Below are 17963 nucleotides of genomic sequence, written 5' to 3'. Positions count from 1 at the left end.
GGTGAAGCTTCTATAGCTGCCCCTGAGCCTCTGGCCTGTACCCCAGTTCTGTATGCACAAATAAATAAATCTTTAAAAAATATATATTGGAAATGAATATATTAGAAAAGTCAACAAATATGTCCAGGCAAACCTGCTATATAGTTAAAAGGACATAAAATACAAAACCCACAAAATAATTATTCAATCCCTATATTTCAATATCTGCAAGAGTAGCCTGGAATAAAATGGTTTAGTGTTTTTTTTTTTTTTCTTTCCCCTCCCTAGGGGTTCATTTCAAACAAATATATATTCAAGTTCTTAGGCAGTTATGGGTACAAATCCACGCTCTACCTTCTAAGGAGCTCCTATTAGCTCTTTTATTTATACCAATGTGCCATTGTTTGCTTTTGTAACACTGGGAGTGATAATTAGTATTAGCTGTAATGCTTTAAATGTTGGGGATCTAGAAGGAGCATAAGAAGAGCTGGTTAGTATTATTCCAGTGATCATAAAATATCTGGACTATGGATCAGTGACAATTCAAAACAAATCTTTCCACAGAGGAACAGAACCTGAAATCTTAACCTTCGCAACTACGGGAACTTGCCATTTACTTGTGTCTTTGCAGTACATCAACTCCAAAGCTGAGTGGAGAAATGTAACTTCTTCTTCTGGATCTACTAGAACTTCTTCTTCTTCTTTTTTTTTTTTTGTAAAGCTTTCTAATTCACCCTTCATGGATAAAAATTTATCAGAGACATGCTGATATACTTGATGAGACAGCTGAAAGGAATATTTGAAGACAGAAGCATCCTGGGATATTTGGAAAGAGTAGCTGTCACATCCACATTTCATTTCAGTGTTTTTATCTGCCACTTTCCCCAATTTTTTTTTAATAATAGTTTATTTTTACATCATTTTGTGCCTTTTCCATCTCAGTTGTAGTCCCCGTGGGCACTTTCCCAATTTATACCCTATGTACATGTGGAACAAAACATTCTAGGAAAAGAAAATGGTGTGGGTAGTTTGACTTTGTTTAGAAATCAAAAACCTAAACTATTCTGATTTTGAATATAAATAACCAGCCTAGACACATCCTACCCATTTGGGTGACTGTCTCTGTCCTCCTCACCAAAGTTTTCTCGTTCCCTCTTCCCCACCACTGACATACCCTCTCTCCTCCCGCCACTTTCAACATGCATAGCTTTTTGTTACTTATTTTCCCTCTTAAAGTTCTGTTTTGGTATAGTGAGGTTGGTGGTAAGCCTAGGAGAGAAAAGAAGGTGAATACCAGATTCAGATTAAAATCATCTGTATTCTTTGAATCCTATTACGTGAAGAGTGGGATTTAAAAAAAAAAAACACGAGATGGAGCTGCCTGTTTTCTAACAGAAAGTCCAATAGGAGGATAAAAAAAAATCCCTGTTTTGCAAAATTTCCTTTTGGTCAGGTAAATCTCCTGAGCAAAAAGAAAGTGAAATTTCAAATGTCTCCAGTAATTTTTTCCCATAAGTCAAGCATATTAACTGAAGTCTTCTGAAGTTCAAAAAAGCAAACAAATGACTATTAGGTAAATTATAATTACAGATAAATAGATAAATATCTTTTACACTATCCTAAGTTCTCTTTTGGCACTCACATTCTATGACTGAGGGTATAATTTTGCTCTTTAAATAATTATAGGTTTATGGTTATTATATTGATATTTTTCTTATATACCATCATCAGAGTTAATCAAATATCAGTTATCATGAGTTTATAACTTATAATGAGATTTTCCCAATATAAGAATGCTTTTATTATTTGATTTGTAATGATACACTGTCTAATAACTTTTACTATGTAAACTATTATAGGGCAGCTTATAAGAACCCCTCAAATGCTTACAATTATCTCTTAACTAAGTTCTTAGGTCTATTAGCTCGAATTGAGGGTATCAGTGCATTAAAAAAAAAAAAAAGATACCATATTAAGGTTATCTCTCAGAATTTTCTCCCTATTTCATTTTTATATTATAATCCTTAAGAAGGACTAACAAATTATTCTACAAAATGTAGGGAAGAGAAGATTATCAATCTACACAAAATCTGAAAATGACTTGCTTTTTTTAAAAAATTGGTCATTTTCATAACTTTGTTTGCAATTTATCTATTATGTACCATATCTATCTACATGGCACATTTCAGACAAGTTGAAGTTCCAAAAGGAATGCAGTACTTTTATGCATTATGCCAAATTGTGATGCTTTCTCAGAGATGCTGTGTAGATACAGCTTACAAATTTGTTACAATGCTTTTGAAGTATTAATACCTTTGTGTTTGAGATAATGTAATCTCAGTTCTGGAGGAAGGCATTATCTCTCCCTGCTGGGTTGAAATACATTTTGCGTTCCAAACTCTCACACATTTATTATCTATGCAGGCAAAATATGTACTTGGAAATTCTCTGTCCGCACTCACATGGAATTGCAAAGTAATCTCATTGACTTCACAAAGGTGAACTTTTTGTAAATGTACCACTCATCTCTTATTTCAGACTGTGGCATGGATAATCTTGATTTATTCTCTAATTTTTCATATATGAATATTTTAATATATTGACTTTTAAATCTTTTGGTGAGATCCTTGAACAAAGGTCCCATGATAAAAAATTAAAAAAAAAAAAAACTTTTTCACAGTACCATTCATAAAGTGCACACAAATACTTTTTATTTCACTGTTTTACTGAGGAGAATGAAAATTAATATTTTTGCAGTAGCAGCACCATTACATGCTCTGTAAGCTTCAAATACCAAGTTATCTTAGATGAGTCACTTAACCTTTCTTGTTCCCAGTTTCCCTATTGGGGCGGAATTTTTCAGAGAATTTAGGTTTTAGAGTAAGACAAAAAAAAATCATGTTTCTTCTATTTACTAGAGGTAGGAATTGAATATCAAACCTTTATGTACTTCCAATCCCTCATTGATCCTTTGGGGATTAAGAGGGTGTCTTCCCTCATAGAATTTTTTTTTTTTTGATGAAGAATGAGAACATCTAACAAATGCAGCACATCACCTGAACTTCAGGTCACACTTAAAATGTCAACTATTATTATGTCAAATATTATCTGGCTCTAGAGTGATTAGGATAGAAACAACCTTAATTATGAAGCTCCCAGGTCCCCAGTATCCTCAACTGTTTAGGGACCACTTTTATTCTGCCTCCCTCCCCCCAAAGTCTTGTAAAAGACTTAAATATTGGCTAAAGGCACATTTTTGTATGCCATTATACTTGCAGAATACATAGAGTTATTTTAATCATCACCAAACTTGTGATCTTCATAACTGAGCTTACAGAAAATAGCAAAGATAAATTGTTTTAAGACAAATGGCTAAGAAACCCATTTTGAAATACATGCTCAGATTTAGACACAGGATGTCATGGTTTATGGTCATGGTTTGCATGAAGACACTGACCTGGCTTGCAGGAAGTGAAGAACAGAACAATCTGCTTGCAGCTGGACTTACCTACATAAAAGAGAGAAATACTTTATAAATCCCACTTCATCCCAGGAGTGCATAGAAAGCTACTAAAATTTTCAACATACATTGTTTTCTCTCTCCTCACCCCCAAAGGGCAGAATCTACTTTACTTTTATTTTACTAAGTGCCAGTGTTAAAGTGGTATTTCTTTGGGTCAAACACATCTTGAAATAGCTAGGTTAACATTTTGTAGCATTTGTAAAAATATGCTTCTGAGCATTTGAGGATACCAAGAAAAAAAAAAAAGCCACAAATCATGGATGGGAACAATGAAAACCATACAGGCGTATGGACATTCTTCAAAACAGCACTTTCAGACAATGTTCTCATAATAAAAACAAAATGATTCTGTTTTTCCAATTAGATTATATTGACATAGTTAATCAGTTGTCATATATAGCTAATAACAACAAACTGTGTTTCTAGTTCTACCTCTATGATCACATATAACATTATGTACTTAAATTTACACTACCCTCAAAATTTAGGAAAATAGTAATTGATAGGCCAATTTAAAGCATATTGACCATGATTTTATTGCTTCTTCAGTCTCCCACCTTGGGATGAGTTAATTAAACCATTTTCCAGCTAATATATCCAAACATGATCCAGGAATCTCCCAGGAAATCGTGTTTATAATAATTCACTGCTCAGTTCACCTGCAGAGCAGTATGCAGACATAATTTATACTGACAAGAGCTTGTGTTTATTTTCTATATTAGGCATCTATAAAGTTATTGGAGAAGAAATATATTTCCAATTTTCTAAAGAGCATTGTAAACGAATTCATCAGTGAATATTTAAAAAAGTCTCTCACTTGCTTACATCAGACAAACACAAGCCTATGGCAATTTCTATCTACTGCTATTGAGAGGAGAGAGGACATTTATACAAAGATGAAGTCTACTGATTACAGTGCTGTTATTTTGTAGTTTAGAGAGGTCACACAGTACACTGTACAATATGTAGCAACCCGGGTTGGGGGTGGGCTAGTGGAGGAGACACAAACTAGTGAAACTTCAAGCTGATCACTTGGCTAAGATTCAACAGAACTCTGTGAACAGCATATGCTGGGGGAAGTTCAAAGTCAAGGCAAGAGTTCTGGTCTTAACTTCTTAGATCTTCGTAGGTCTGCTTGGTCTGGGTGCTTCTCTGTGTATGTGTGTATGTGTGTATGTGTGTGTGTGTATGTGTGTGTGTGTGTGTGTTTCAGTGGCCCTATAAATGTGTACAGTCAGCTCAAAAGGCACAGCTTGTGTGCTGACGTGCAAAGCCAAGTCAAAACTCTGCGCTAGGCGCTCCCTTCTAACTTTCTGGCTTGTCCAAGTCTAAATATTGACATTGCTCCTCAGTTGAGATGTTTGGTACTGCTGAGGATAGAAACTGCGCAGCTAAGTAAGTAAGATCTAATGATATATTTTTACATAGCTGTGCCTTCCCTTCCACTTTATCTGTGGAAGGGGTGGACTTCCCTTGTCTGCACATCTCCCCCACCCCTTTGTTCTCCCCAAATCTGCGCACACAAAGACAACAGGGTAAGGCGTTTTGCAAACCCCTCCAGTCAGCTCTTACTGTTGTCACAGCAACTCACAACATACTCCATAGACACGAGGTTGGGGGGTGGGGACTGCCAAACTGTGGGCTCACTAGTCAACTCTCAAGGGGTGCAAGCGCCCAAGGGGATAATGCATCCCCCTTTTCGGCTCCTCCAGCTACCCACCGCTCTTCTTTGAAGGAAAAGAACCCTCCTGCCAAAGCGGCACCACCCTCTCCCTGGCGCAGACAGACAGCTAAGGGTGCCTGTTGTACATTTTCTCAGCTCCAAGTTAGGGGTGCGGCTGTGCGGGCGCTCTAGCAATGTCTTCTGCTTGCCTCAGATGTGAGGTTCCCGGCCTCGTAGACAGGCGAGAGAGGCTCCCAAAGCAGTTCAGTCCCACAGCTCTCTCTCCCCTTCTCTCTCTCGGGACTGTGCTGACCGCTCGGCGCGGCCTGGGGCTCCCACCTGCCACCCGCTGGGGCTGGGGCCGGGGGCGGCAGGGGCTCCGCCGCTGCTGCAGAAGAAGTTTCATACCACAGCGCACTCACGACACAGAACCTACCCTGAAGCCGAGCGAGAAGCGAGCTCTCTCCGCCTTCAAGACTGGGGGAGAGGGGGGGCCCCCGCCACTCAGCAGCAGCCACGACTGCGCGCGGTCGCGAGTGTGCCGGGCCCCTGCGCGCGGCGTGCCGCCCGCCGCCCAACTTTGCACAAAGGCAGCATGGCACTGCCTCGCCTAGCGGGCTCCCAGGCGCCGCGGACGCTCTTCCCCGTCCTGGAGCAGAGGTGCTCGCCCCTTCCACCCCCGCCCTCCCCTTCTCCTCCTGCCCCCACCACGCTCCGAGGCGGGCCAGCGGGGCGGAATGGAGCGCTCCGCACCCAGCTCCGCCGCCGTGGCGGCTGCCGCTCGCAACGTGACGTTAGCAGCCTTCGCGGCTATTTATATCCACACGATTGGATTTCATTCATGAAACCAGGGCCTGGTGTGTCCGGGCGCAGGGGGCGGATTGCAAAGGTGCCTCCGCATTCCGCAGACCCACGGTGCCCCGGCTCGGCGGCGGATCGCCCGGACAAACATGCTTAGGGCTTGGGAGACCCCGGCTCTCCCCACAAGCCGCGGGGCGGGGAGGGTCACGGCGACCTGTGCCCCCATCCCCTATCACCGACATCCCACCCATTTCCGTACAAGTGCTGGCCCTTTGTCCCGGGCTCTGGAAAAGTAAGTTGGGCCACTAACCGGCTGGGCAGCAGGGCTTTCTTCCCCCTAGGAGCTGACCGGCCGCGGACTCCGAGGGAGGACATTGGCTTTTGTTTCAAAACCGAGCCCAGCTGCTGACTAAGGGCTGCGTTAGCCCAGCCTCCTCCTTCCTTGGGCAGCTGCACGTGCTGGAGGGCTCCCCCCTCTGGGTTACCTTCTTTTGTGACTTGACTCCGGGGGGTCTCTGCTGGGGGCATAGACACATTGCCTGCCCTCCTCCCCCCAGCCACCTACAAATAAATAACTGAGGAAGTGAAATTGACTTCTGGCTGCTCAAGGGTTGTGTGAATTCTTAGAAGTCCAGGACAGCTCATCCGGTCTCAAGACTCTTCTCAGTGCATCCACGCTGACAGAGAACTTTGAGGACAGAACAAGGGTAATTTTCATGCACTCACATAACGAATTCTTATTGAATGTTCAGAGTACATCTAATACCATACTATGGAGGTGACATTGAACACAACCAGCCTGGACCCCATCCCTCAAGAAGTTTTCTGTCAGCATCGTAAAATTGGTGTGCCTCAAATCTTCTCACTCCCACTCTGTGAAGTGGCAACTGGAGTAACAAAAGTATTCTTGTGTTTAGCTACTCTAAAGGATTCGTTTAATAAGCCTTTAGTTGAGAAGGCTGTGTGCCAAGGGCTGGGATGCAAAGATGGCAACGGTGGTCCTTAGTCTTCAATGTGATCCTGAGGTATTGAGGGACTGGGGGAAAGTAATCATATTTTATTGCACAGACTATTACTTTGTGTTATGCCCCAAGTAAAAGGAAAAAAAAAAAAAAACCTAAAAGGAAGCAAACACCTCTGTCTCTCAGTCTCTCAATTTCTTCCAGGAAACCACCTTAAGTTTCCCAGATGGATATTCTCCTGCCTTCCTTCCCTGGATCCCGGATGACTTTCAGCCCATAGGGACTACTTACTCTTCACCCAAATATGTATGTTTATATTCCCTCCAGTCTGCCTGATACTCTCTGAATCCCCCCCAGAGGCTCCAGAACATAATGAAATCCACCATTTTTATAAGAAAAGATATTACAGGTAACCCGCCTTGTTTAAGCCTCACTGCACTGCCTTTGGAAATGGAGTTATCAGTTCCTAGTCTTTGATAACTGGGAGAGAGGATGTTGAAAAGTCAAGTATGGGAATCAGTATGTTAAGGCCTTCAAAACTGATACATGAGGGGGTAATCATTCACATGGCACACAACTAACTTCCCTCAGTCTATTTAAGAGTGACTCCATTTTGAAAGGTTTAATCAATATACATTTCTTTCAGGAGCATGTTTCTTGGAAAAAGTTAATTAACCCTGTTCACTCCTAGCAATCAGTCCTCTTTATTGCGAGCCGTTTCTCTTCAACTGCCCCAAAGGGCATAGAAATAAGGTACAAATTCAAGAGAAATGGGAATGAACATGTACTGTGGCTCTCATATATGGAAGGCCGTAACTGACTAGGAAGTTAAAAACACATTTTTTTTCAAATAAACCTCACAACAATAGTGGATACTATTACTGTCATGACCCTTTCATAGGTGAGGAAACTTAAGGCATACAGAAATATTTTTCTTACACTGGTACCAAAACCTTATTTTATCACTAACCTGCATTTTTGATAGCCTTAGTTTCTTTCATTTCTTCAGTTATAAATTAAAGATAATTAAATGACATACTTAGGTAGCACATAGGTGCTAGCATCAGAAAGACACCTACAAAAGAGCCCAGTTAGCCCTCCCTGGTGGCACACCAGGTTAGGACGCTGCACTGCAAGTGAGCCATAGCCGCTGCAGTGTGAGTTCGATCCCTGGACCCAGAGGTGACCAACATGGTGCAGCAGACCTCTCTTGCTTCGCCCAGCACTCCCCTCAGCAGTGTGCTTTGTTGATCTGCATATTCTACTCTGGTGATGCCTCCCACCCCTCTGGCTCATACCTCAGTTCTGTATGCATAAATAAATAAATCTTAAAAAACAATGCAGACTAAAAAAAAAAAGAGCCCAGTTAACAGACTACCATTCATTGTTTCCCTCCATCCCTAGGGGGCACATAGGCTTAGTAGGCCTTCCAAAGGCTGCTTCTTCAAAAGGGTTAAGGAACAGTCATCATGAAATTACCCAATTGAATGCCTGGGTTATGAGGGAAATTGGATGTACTTTCAGAAAAATGAACTGGTGCAAACAGTAATTCAGATATGCAGAAGAAAAGTGATTCTTCTAGGAAGTCCTCCCAAGGACTTCCCAACAAGGGCAGTGAGCTGAGAAGAAGTTGCCACATGTGCAATGTAGTTTCAAATTGTACATGTGAAATTTCCAAAAGCTGGAGAAATAGAGCAAGAAGTACAAGCTATATTTTGCCAATAGGAAAGGGAGAGAAAAGGAGTAATAGCAAATAACCTCCTGAATCACTGCCATGAATAATATCCCTGCTTTTGTTAGTACCCCAAAATAATCCACATTTGTGTACTTAAATTTTGTTTGCTAATACAATTAATCATCTTCACTTTTAATAATGAGATTGGTACTTAAGCTTAATTAAACTAACACTATGTATTTAAACGCATTCAGAATTGCGCTGCACAAAAAATGTTTGACTGGTTTACATGACAAATATTTACCAGTCATAGGATTAAAAAAATACCATAATTGAGATACAGAACTGTTCCATTATTACAAAAGGACTTCCTCGAGCTATTTTCTTTTTTGTATTTGCGTGCCTCCTCTACCAACCATTAATCTGTTTTCCATTTCTAGAATTGTGTCATTTTGAACTTTATATTAATGGGTGTATATAGCATGTTATAAGACTGAATTTTTAATTTTTTCTAAGCATAATGCCCTTGACCATCATCCAGGATGAAGTATCAACACTTCATTCCTTTTTATTGCTGAGTAATTTCTATTGTATGAATATATCCTTTTACCCATTAAAGATTGTTTGAGTAGTTTCTCACACTTTGCTATTATGAATGACAATTCTGTAAACATTTGCATTTGCGTTGCACCTAAGTTTTAATTTCCTTGGGATGAATGCCCAAGAATGTGACTGCTGGGTCACATACCAAGAAACTGTGAAGCTATATTCCATTGTGAATGAATCATTTTTCATTTCCACCAGTTATGTATTACGGAGCAAGTTTCTCTCCACAGTCTCACAAACATTTGGTACTATCATTTAAAAAAAAAATTCAGTTGTCCAAATTTTTTCAGTTATTTCATAGGGACAACTCAAATAATTTTAGTTTGCATTTCCCTAATGAATAGTGATGTTGAATTTGCCATCCTGAGCTCTTCTTTGCTGCAGTATCTATTTGTGTCTTTCGTCTGTTTTATCATTGGATTGTTTATTTTTTCCAACTGAGTTCTGAGTGTTTTCTCAAAAATGTATTCTGGCATGACAGTATTTTCAAATTGCAAATTAGATACTATCTCAAGATAACGACTTTCAATCACTATCTTATCACTATCTTCCAACATTTCTATTTCTATAGTTTTTACAGAAAATCTTCTCAGGTACTTACATAACATATTCTCAAGTACTTACATAAAACTCCTATAGAGAGGCTCTTTTCAGGTTTATTTTATAAGCCTCCATTTCAGGGGTGGGTAACGGACGCCGTGTACTGGCCAGTACGTGGTCGTCACAGACCTAGGAACCCGGGCTGCCCACTGCGCAGGTGCAAAGGCTTCTTCCAGGACAGGGCAACCCTGAGGCAGCTCGGGCTGCCTCTGAGAGGCAGCATCCCTTGACTCTTGAGAGGGGCGTCACTTCTCGTTGTTCCTCTTTCCCTCCATCTATGCAATTATGATGCTGTTGTTGGCTCTTCGGAAAATATCGTGGGTGGTGAGCTCCAGGTGTTTCATGGATACTGCCAAGGCCAGCTCCCTCTGGCGCCTGTTTGTAAGACTAGTTGTGATTGGAGCAGATTCTTGGAGTTAACATGGTGGCTCTGCCACAGGTAACAACTATGCGGTGCTTCTAAATTCTAAGATGAAAGGGCTGGCAATAGTATTCGACATGCTGGCTCACCTTTGTGACTTTTAAAGGGCCGCTCTGGGAGCAGAATGTCCTGCTGTAGGGCATAATGAGGCCTGTAGGTGCTGGACTTGAGCAGCCCTACAGAGACTTCCTGTGCAAATATCTCGCAGACCAACTTGCCAGAACAGAGACATTAGTTCTACCTCCAGGCGCTCCTGGGTCTGGAACTCAAAGGCTGAGGTCCAGCTCAGGACAACAGACAGGTAAGACAGACTATTCTGGGGTGCTTCTTTAGGACCAGGTGTTGAAAGATCAGATAGAAAATTAGCTGAGACTGCCTGGGGGAGAAAGGCAGAGGGGATGTTGGCTAGGTAGTTTGATAAAGGTGAGTGGGACATACGCAAAAATGAAGAATAGAAATGTAACCCCAAGGTCTTCCCTGGTGGCCCAATGGGTTAAACACAGCACTATGAAGCTATCGACAGCCATTGCAGGATGAGTTTGATCCCCAGCCAGGGAGGTGACCCATACGACCCGCTGGCTGCTCCCCTGAGCAGTGTACTTCAGTAGATCTGGTTATTCTGCTCCCCTCTGAATCTGGTGAATCCCATTGCCCTCTGGCCTGTACTCTTGTCCTGCATGCATAAATAAATAAATCTTCAAAAAACTATATAAAAAGTAACCCCAAAATAAAAATAAATAATAAATTAACATAAATCCCCTTTCTTCTAAAAACCAAAACTAAAAAATGTCCTGACCCTCCTGGGACATCTGTTTCTCCTGAAACACCTTGTATTGAGGAGTTCTGGGATTTTAGTAGATGCTTCTTGAACCAGATCAGGCTACTCTGGGACCAAATGATGGTCACTCCATCCCCTCCTGGGGTTCTTGTTCTATCAACAACATGGAATAACCTACCACGAAGTCTTTCTGTCGCAAATACCCTAGTTAGATTTGGGGTGGATCTGTTTGTAGGCAGCTCTCTCATAAGGGTCAGGCCAGTAGCTTGGGGTTTTCACTGCTTGGGAATTTTTCTCAGGTGTTACTTATAATAGCAGTGCTTGAGAACTCAGAAACACTGAGGGGCCTATTTTCTGGCTACTGTCCTGGGGGAAATCTGAGTAGTTTCTGGTGGTAGAAATCAACTGAAAAACGTCTTTTACCAAAAGGTTACAAGAGGTAATTAAAACCTGCAGTTGGGTTTGTAGTCTAATTACCATGTTTGGTTCTGATGTTTCTAGAAGCTTTTGTTTAAAAAGCATATATAATTACATTATGAGAAAAGTATACATTCATACACGTATATATTTATAGATGCATAAATTCAGTGGGTTCAGTCTTGAAATTTCCAAAAGGTAGAAGCATTAAATAGTGTTTTTTAGGTGTTAGTTCTATGAAGGCAAAATGCTTTTTACATTGCAACTTTTATTTTATCGGGCACCAATGGATATAGGTTAGATTCTGGAAACAGACAAAAAGTATCCTTTTCTTATAGCATGTAAAATGTATTTGTGTAGTTTTGTATAAACTGTGCTACTGCAGCACAATTTACAATGGATAAGCTATGGAAACAACCCAAGTGTCCCAAAATAGATGACTGGATCAAGAAGATGTGGTATATTTACACAATGGAATGTTACTAAGCAGTCAAAAAGGATAACTCATGACCTTTGCAGCAACATGGATGGAGCTGGAAGGGATTATGTTCAGGAGTGGGAAGAGTGGAAGGGACTTTGGTGATAGTGCAAGGGTGAATTGGTGGTGGGCATGGGAAAATCATACATTATACAAAAATGAAGGATGATATAATACATATATTACAACTTGCCCCCTGCCCCTCAACATTATATATGGAACCAGTCAATAAATTTTCTGTTAGGATGGAGGAGTTTGGTTATGTCATTTTCAACCTCCACAATTATAAATGCTCTCTATTTCTTGACATAATCCCTTTTACCAAGATGGTGTTCCAGTAGTTTAGCTCAGCATGTTCAAGATGAGGTAGCAAATTGTTTATGGTCATCTGTCTGACTTTAGTAGGGCATTTCTAATTGGTAAACTCGTATGTCACATTACTAGAAAGAAGAAAAACAACAGTCTAATGTATAATATGTATCTTTGTTTTTTTAAAAAAACAAATATATGAAAATATGTACTGGAAAAATTTGTTTGTGAAAGACATTGTTTAGGAACAAGCTATTTCCTAAATTACAAAATGTGTTTATGCTAGACTTTGACCTTACCTAATTAAAAATAGATGAAAAAATGTACGTGTCATAACATGTTTAAGGCTATCTTGCCTGGCAAACTGTTTCATATAAAAAATACAAAGCCATGTTTGTCACCACTAAACAAGTAAAAATTCCCAAATACATACTAAAGGAAGCATAGGAGAAAGGAAATGGAATTGTGTTATGACTGACTGGGGAGCTAGCCATTTAATTTGGTGCTTGTGCCTTAAAGCATTGCATATCAATGTTCCATATATAAAATCAGGGTAAGAATAATAACTTTCTAAAAAAGCTGTTAAGAGGACTAAGTGAAATAATGTTTGTGGAAATGTCATAAAATACAATTTCTCTACACACTGGTAAGTGTAAAAATGGCTCATTATGTAGCCATTTAAATATACTGTTCAGCACAGGTATCATTTGATTTGGGAGTATCAAAGATTAAGCATATAGGAATGATATTACTCTCATAACTCATCCCCCAAATCTGACTATAAGTATTATACAAAATAGCTTCCACCAAATACTCTCTATAATGTAGAAAGTTTAATAATTGTAGTTTGAGGGGTTTTTTGCATGTCATTTTTCTTCAAATGCTGCTTTTTCCCCCTCATGTATAGAAGTGAGCTAAATTCTTTGTGTGGAAAAAGTAGATGGACTACACATAGACACACACAACCTACTTCAGGTAAATAATTATAACTACATTGATATTGTATTTTTCTGTTAACCAAGCATTTCTAATATACATGCTTTTTAATCTTCATGTCACCTTTGAGAATTGTTACCTCAAATAAAAGATATGGGGAAATTAAGCTTCCCAGATGGTAACTGACATGTTCTCTGTTCGCAGAGGGAGAGGCAGAATTCTGTCTAACCCAGAACTCCAACCTTAATCTCCTCCTTTATGAAATAAAATATTCTGAATAAATTGAGTACACAATACAACAATTTATGTGTAGCTATCACTTTAGAAGGAATACAAATTTCTTAGAAATCCACTGACCTGAAAGGAGATTTGCCAGTCAGTACTCAGATAGAAGTTGAATTGTGTAGGCTTTTCTTTAATTGGCATCTCACCTCTTTTTCATAATGCTTCCTTAACCTTAAGAGGACTTAACCTTTTAAACTGGAGTCGAACATCTGTCTCTGTGCACACAATTGCAGTCTCTCATTAGCTCTGTAAATATTTATGTTTACCTGAACATTTCACATGGCCTGTAATTCATCACTTGGTAAACTCCCTTTTAAGATCAAGTTAACTATAACACGTGAACGATATAAACAGTTAAACAGGTTAGGATCAACACTGAAGGAGACAAATACTTTAGTTTGCCATGAGCTGATGCTCCTGGGATCAGGAGCAAAATCTCATTTTCCATCAAGCATTAATCTTAGAGGAGCCCGAAGTCTGTGAAAAGCATGGCAACTGTTGAGTCTCTGTCCCTAAATTGCCTTGAGCAGCAGTTTGGGCAAGCAAGTCCATAGTAAATGGGTTTTAGTAATGGTAAACACTAACATTTTTACAAGAGAACCAAGGACAATTTCTTCCCAATCACACATTCACACACACACACAGATTATCCGTGTGACTTATGGCAAAACTGCAATTTTAAGGGAAAAATACCCTCTGTGGTTTTGTTTCACTGTAATTGCTGCCATTGTTAAAATAATCATCTATGAAAAGGCAGTTTGAGATCATAAAAATGTTTTATCCAAAGATTAAAGTGTAATAAACAGGCAAGATATCAATGTGTCTGAATAATAGCCATGAATACAAAAATCACTGCCTGACTTAAATCTGTAATTATACTAATTAATATTTAGTAAGCACCACTCTGCATTGGGCATGGTGTTAAAAGCTTTTATACTCACTCTCATTAACTCTTCACAGTGACTTTATGAGGGAGGTATCACTGTTACCCTCATTTTATAGATGAGGAAACCAAGAGCCAGAAAGGTCAGGTCACTTCCCATAAGTCAAACCTTTGACGTGTTATTCATCTTCTGCTTCATAAAAGATGTATCTAAGTTATTTTTTTTCTTAGAAGCTTTCAATACCCCACTGTAAACAATACCTTTTCTAGTTGTGTGTGTGTGTATAAAATTCTAATATATATACCATCACTGTAAATATAAATGCTTTTTTGGCAATCTACAAAAGAATCACTTTTGTTCTCAGAAGCATTATCACTACTGTGTAATTATTGGTGTTCTCAGCAGTAGATTTGAGGGGACCAACGAGAGAAAAAAGCATCTATACCCTGAACAACATTCTACAAATACAAACCTAGACACAAAAAATACTCTGGAATTCTCTTTAAATTTGTACTAGTGTGTAATATACAGAACCAGAATCTGAGATGTGGGGAGACAGACAAGCGCCTCTGGAGTGATTAAAAAAAAAAATGCTATATCCAGTGTAATTTAAGCTTACATTATTATTTACTTTAGTGTATTTCATTTTTTGATTTTCTTTGTTTACATGTAAACTTACAACAATCATTTAGAACCTATGACAAGCTAGTTAATTATTATGATTTTTTAAATTGATATTTTTTGGTTCTCCTGTATATAATGCACAACAATAAAGGATCCTCCATTGTGAAACTAGACAGTTTGCTTGCAGGGTGACAAGAACTTAAGATGACTGTTATCAACATCTTGTGGGAGAATTTCCTGGGCAAGTTAAATCTCTTTTCTCAGGGCTCACTTTCCTCACCTGTAAAATTAGAGGTAAGACTGGAGTAAAAAGGTATATGGCAGTGTAGAGTTCCAGAGTGACTCACTATTCATGTGAAAATGTTATAAAAAGATCAAAGAGACAGTGGTTTTAAAAAGTGCTTTACACTTTTATTATTATGTAAACATTATTTACAGAGCATTGAATAAATTCCTTCCATGTATTTAATATTAAATTACTCTGAATTTCACTAATTTGTTAGTGATGATTCTCATATGGCTTGTGTTTAGGATTGCCATATAAAGTACAGGACATCCAATAACATTCAAATGTCCAGTGCAATATTTGGACATTTTTATATTAAGAAATATTCACATTTTGTCTGAAAGTCAGCTATATAACTGGGTATCCTAGAGTCTTATTAAATCTGGCAACCTTAATAGGTTGAAAAGGGTGAGGGTAAGGGAGGAAAATCAGAGGGAATGAAAGTAGAAAAAAGCATTTTTGGAATTATACAACAGTGAACTTTAAGAAAATAGGAGGTAGGAAAATAGTCCAGTAACATTTCCCAAAGTATATGCTGTTGGAACAGTGAGACTCAATAAAGGAAAATAGTTCTTTATTTATAAATGGTTGTGTAAGTTTGGTAACTACTTTGTACTTTATCCTTTTCTTAAATAACGTTTTATTTCTTGTTGCAATATTTCTTAGAGCATTTACATGTGAAAGTAAATTATACATTTATAAGAGAGAAGCATCTATGCTAAGCTGCACATCCACATCTGACCAGGGACACTTTATGATCTTAGAATAACTATCAGTAATCCATAGTGTTCCATTGAACATACTTTGTGAACATCTGAGTAAATAATACAAAAAGGGTGTTTGGATCAATCATTCCAAACAAGGAAGCTTCCTTCTGATTGGGCAGACATGTGGGTTATTGTGGTCGATTATTCAAGGAGTGGCTATCATGGATAAGCCAAACTATGAATAATTGTCAGCTATCATTTCATAGCATCAATATTTTCATTTAAATTGCCAAAGGAGAATATAGCAGCAATGCTATTATAAAACACAGTAATTAGGAGTAGCATGGAATCAGCCATTCTAGGGCTGGAAAGCTTTTATTCTTTTAGTCTAAATTTGTGGTTTGTAGCTTGTCAGTGATAGATATTCAGAAAAGTCCAGTGTTAATTAGAGAGTAAAGAAAAAAAGCAGATATGTACCAAGGTTGTTGCTGGTAAAAGAATGTTGCTATTTTGACAATTAAGTGCATGCTGTTATAGTTAATGAGGTATTTTTCATTTACATACATTATTAACTTCATAACAATTTTTGGCTATTGATTTTTCTCAATGACTAAATTTAACTACTATATGTGGGATTCTACAAAAGCTTTACAGTTGAGCTTCATTTGTTAATGGACTAGTAATCCTCTTTTGAGTAATGTCAGCTGTTTCCAAACAATTTGGGACAGTGATAAACCATACCTAAATGTTAGGTGTGAACACATATTTCCCCATTCTCTCATCTTCAAAGCCAACCTTAATTAAATATGAGATTGAGAATACTAAGAGGCAGATTAAAAAATATAGGGCCCTCCCTGGTAGCACAGTGGGTTAACGCACAGCACTAAGAAGCTAAAGCCACTTCAGCATGAGTTCGATCCCTGGCCCCGGAGGTGACCCACATGGTGTGGCAGACCTCTCCTGACCCGTCCACTGCTCCCCTCAGCGGTGTTCTGCTCCCCACTCTGTCTCTGATGAATCTTCTCACTGCCCTTGCACCTCTGGCCTGTACCCCAGTTCTGTAAGCATAAATAAATAAATCTTAAATATATATATGAAAGGTTTGTTGATAATGGCAAACTTAGTAATCCACTTTTGAACAACTGAAAGAATATTTTTAATAATTTGTCTAATCTTAATAATTTGTTTACTGGCAATAGTTACAATAACAACAATGTTTATTGACGGCCTACTCCATAGCTGGAACTCTGCTCAGTGTTTTGCTTACTTTATCCCATAGCAACCCGATGAAATTACTAGTATCATCTCCACTGTAGAGATGAGAAAACTGAGGTTTAAAGAGTTTAAGTCACTTGTGCAAGGTCCTCCTACTAGAAAGAGGAATTGAAGCAAGAACATTCTTAAGTTCAAACACAAATTCATAACAACTATATAATATAGCTACAAAGTAGAAGGACTTATTTTAAGCAGACACCACTTGTTGATTTTTTTTTTCTTTATGAAAATAGACATAGAACACATTGTTAAGGAGATTAAAAAGTCAGAAATCTTGGTACAAAAAAGGTAAGGCAAAGTAATGGAATAAATCACAGGGAATTTGACTTAATTTTTATATGCATATTGTTCAATCTTGAAAACATTTACTTCCAAGCACAATATGTTAATAAAAAATTGCTAATTTTAGACTGTCCAATATAAAAATGTTGAGCTCTCATTGCTTTTAGAACCAAAATTTCTGAGCTGGCTTTTTTGGAAAACAAACCTGAAAGGTTTTAGTTTTAGAAGTAGTTTGGGACCTTGATATTGCACTGGCTAGAGGAGTTATTTTTTTTCCTTTTAATTTGATGAGTAAATATCATGGATTGATAAAGCAAAACTTATCTAGATGTGAATGAAAATTTGTCTACCTATAAATTTCCAAGATATTTTTATTTAAAAAAAAATCAACCATCAATCACATCTTCAATAGAGCGAATAAACAGAAGTTTAAAATACTTCGTTTTTACCATGAATATGGTAATATTCTTGC

General features: G+C 38.5%; 1 protein-coding gene across 1 annotated transcript in view; it reads right to left on the bottom strand.

Moving 5' to 3' along the window:
- The window catches only part of RHOBTB1 (Rho-related BTB domain containing 1), a 120934-nt gene that overhangs the window by 63674 nt on the left and 39297 nt on the right, over positions 1 to 17963 (bottom strand). Inside the window, exon 4 of the mRNA XM_004680867.2 lies at positions 3437 to 3487. The gene's annotated coding sequence lies outside the window, so the exon portion shown is untranslated. The remainder of the gene's footprint in view (positions 1 to 3436; positions 3488 to 17963) is intronic.

The sequence above is a fragment of the Condylura cristata genome, unplaced genomic scaffold (assembly GCF_000260355.1).
Source record: "Condylura cristata isolate star-nosed mole 26May11 unplaced genomic scaffold, ConCri1.0 scaffold00011, whole genome shotgun sequence".
NCBI classification, from domain to species: domain Eukaryota; kingdom Metazoa; phylum Chordata; class Mammalia; order Eulipotyphla; family Talpidae; genus Condylura; species Condylura cristata.
The sequence above is the reverse complement of the archived record's forward strand: the minus strand, read 5'-3'. Positions and strand labels throughout refer to the sequence as shown.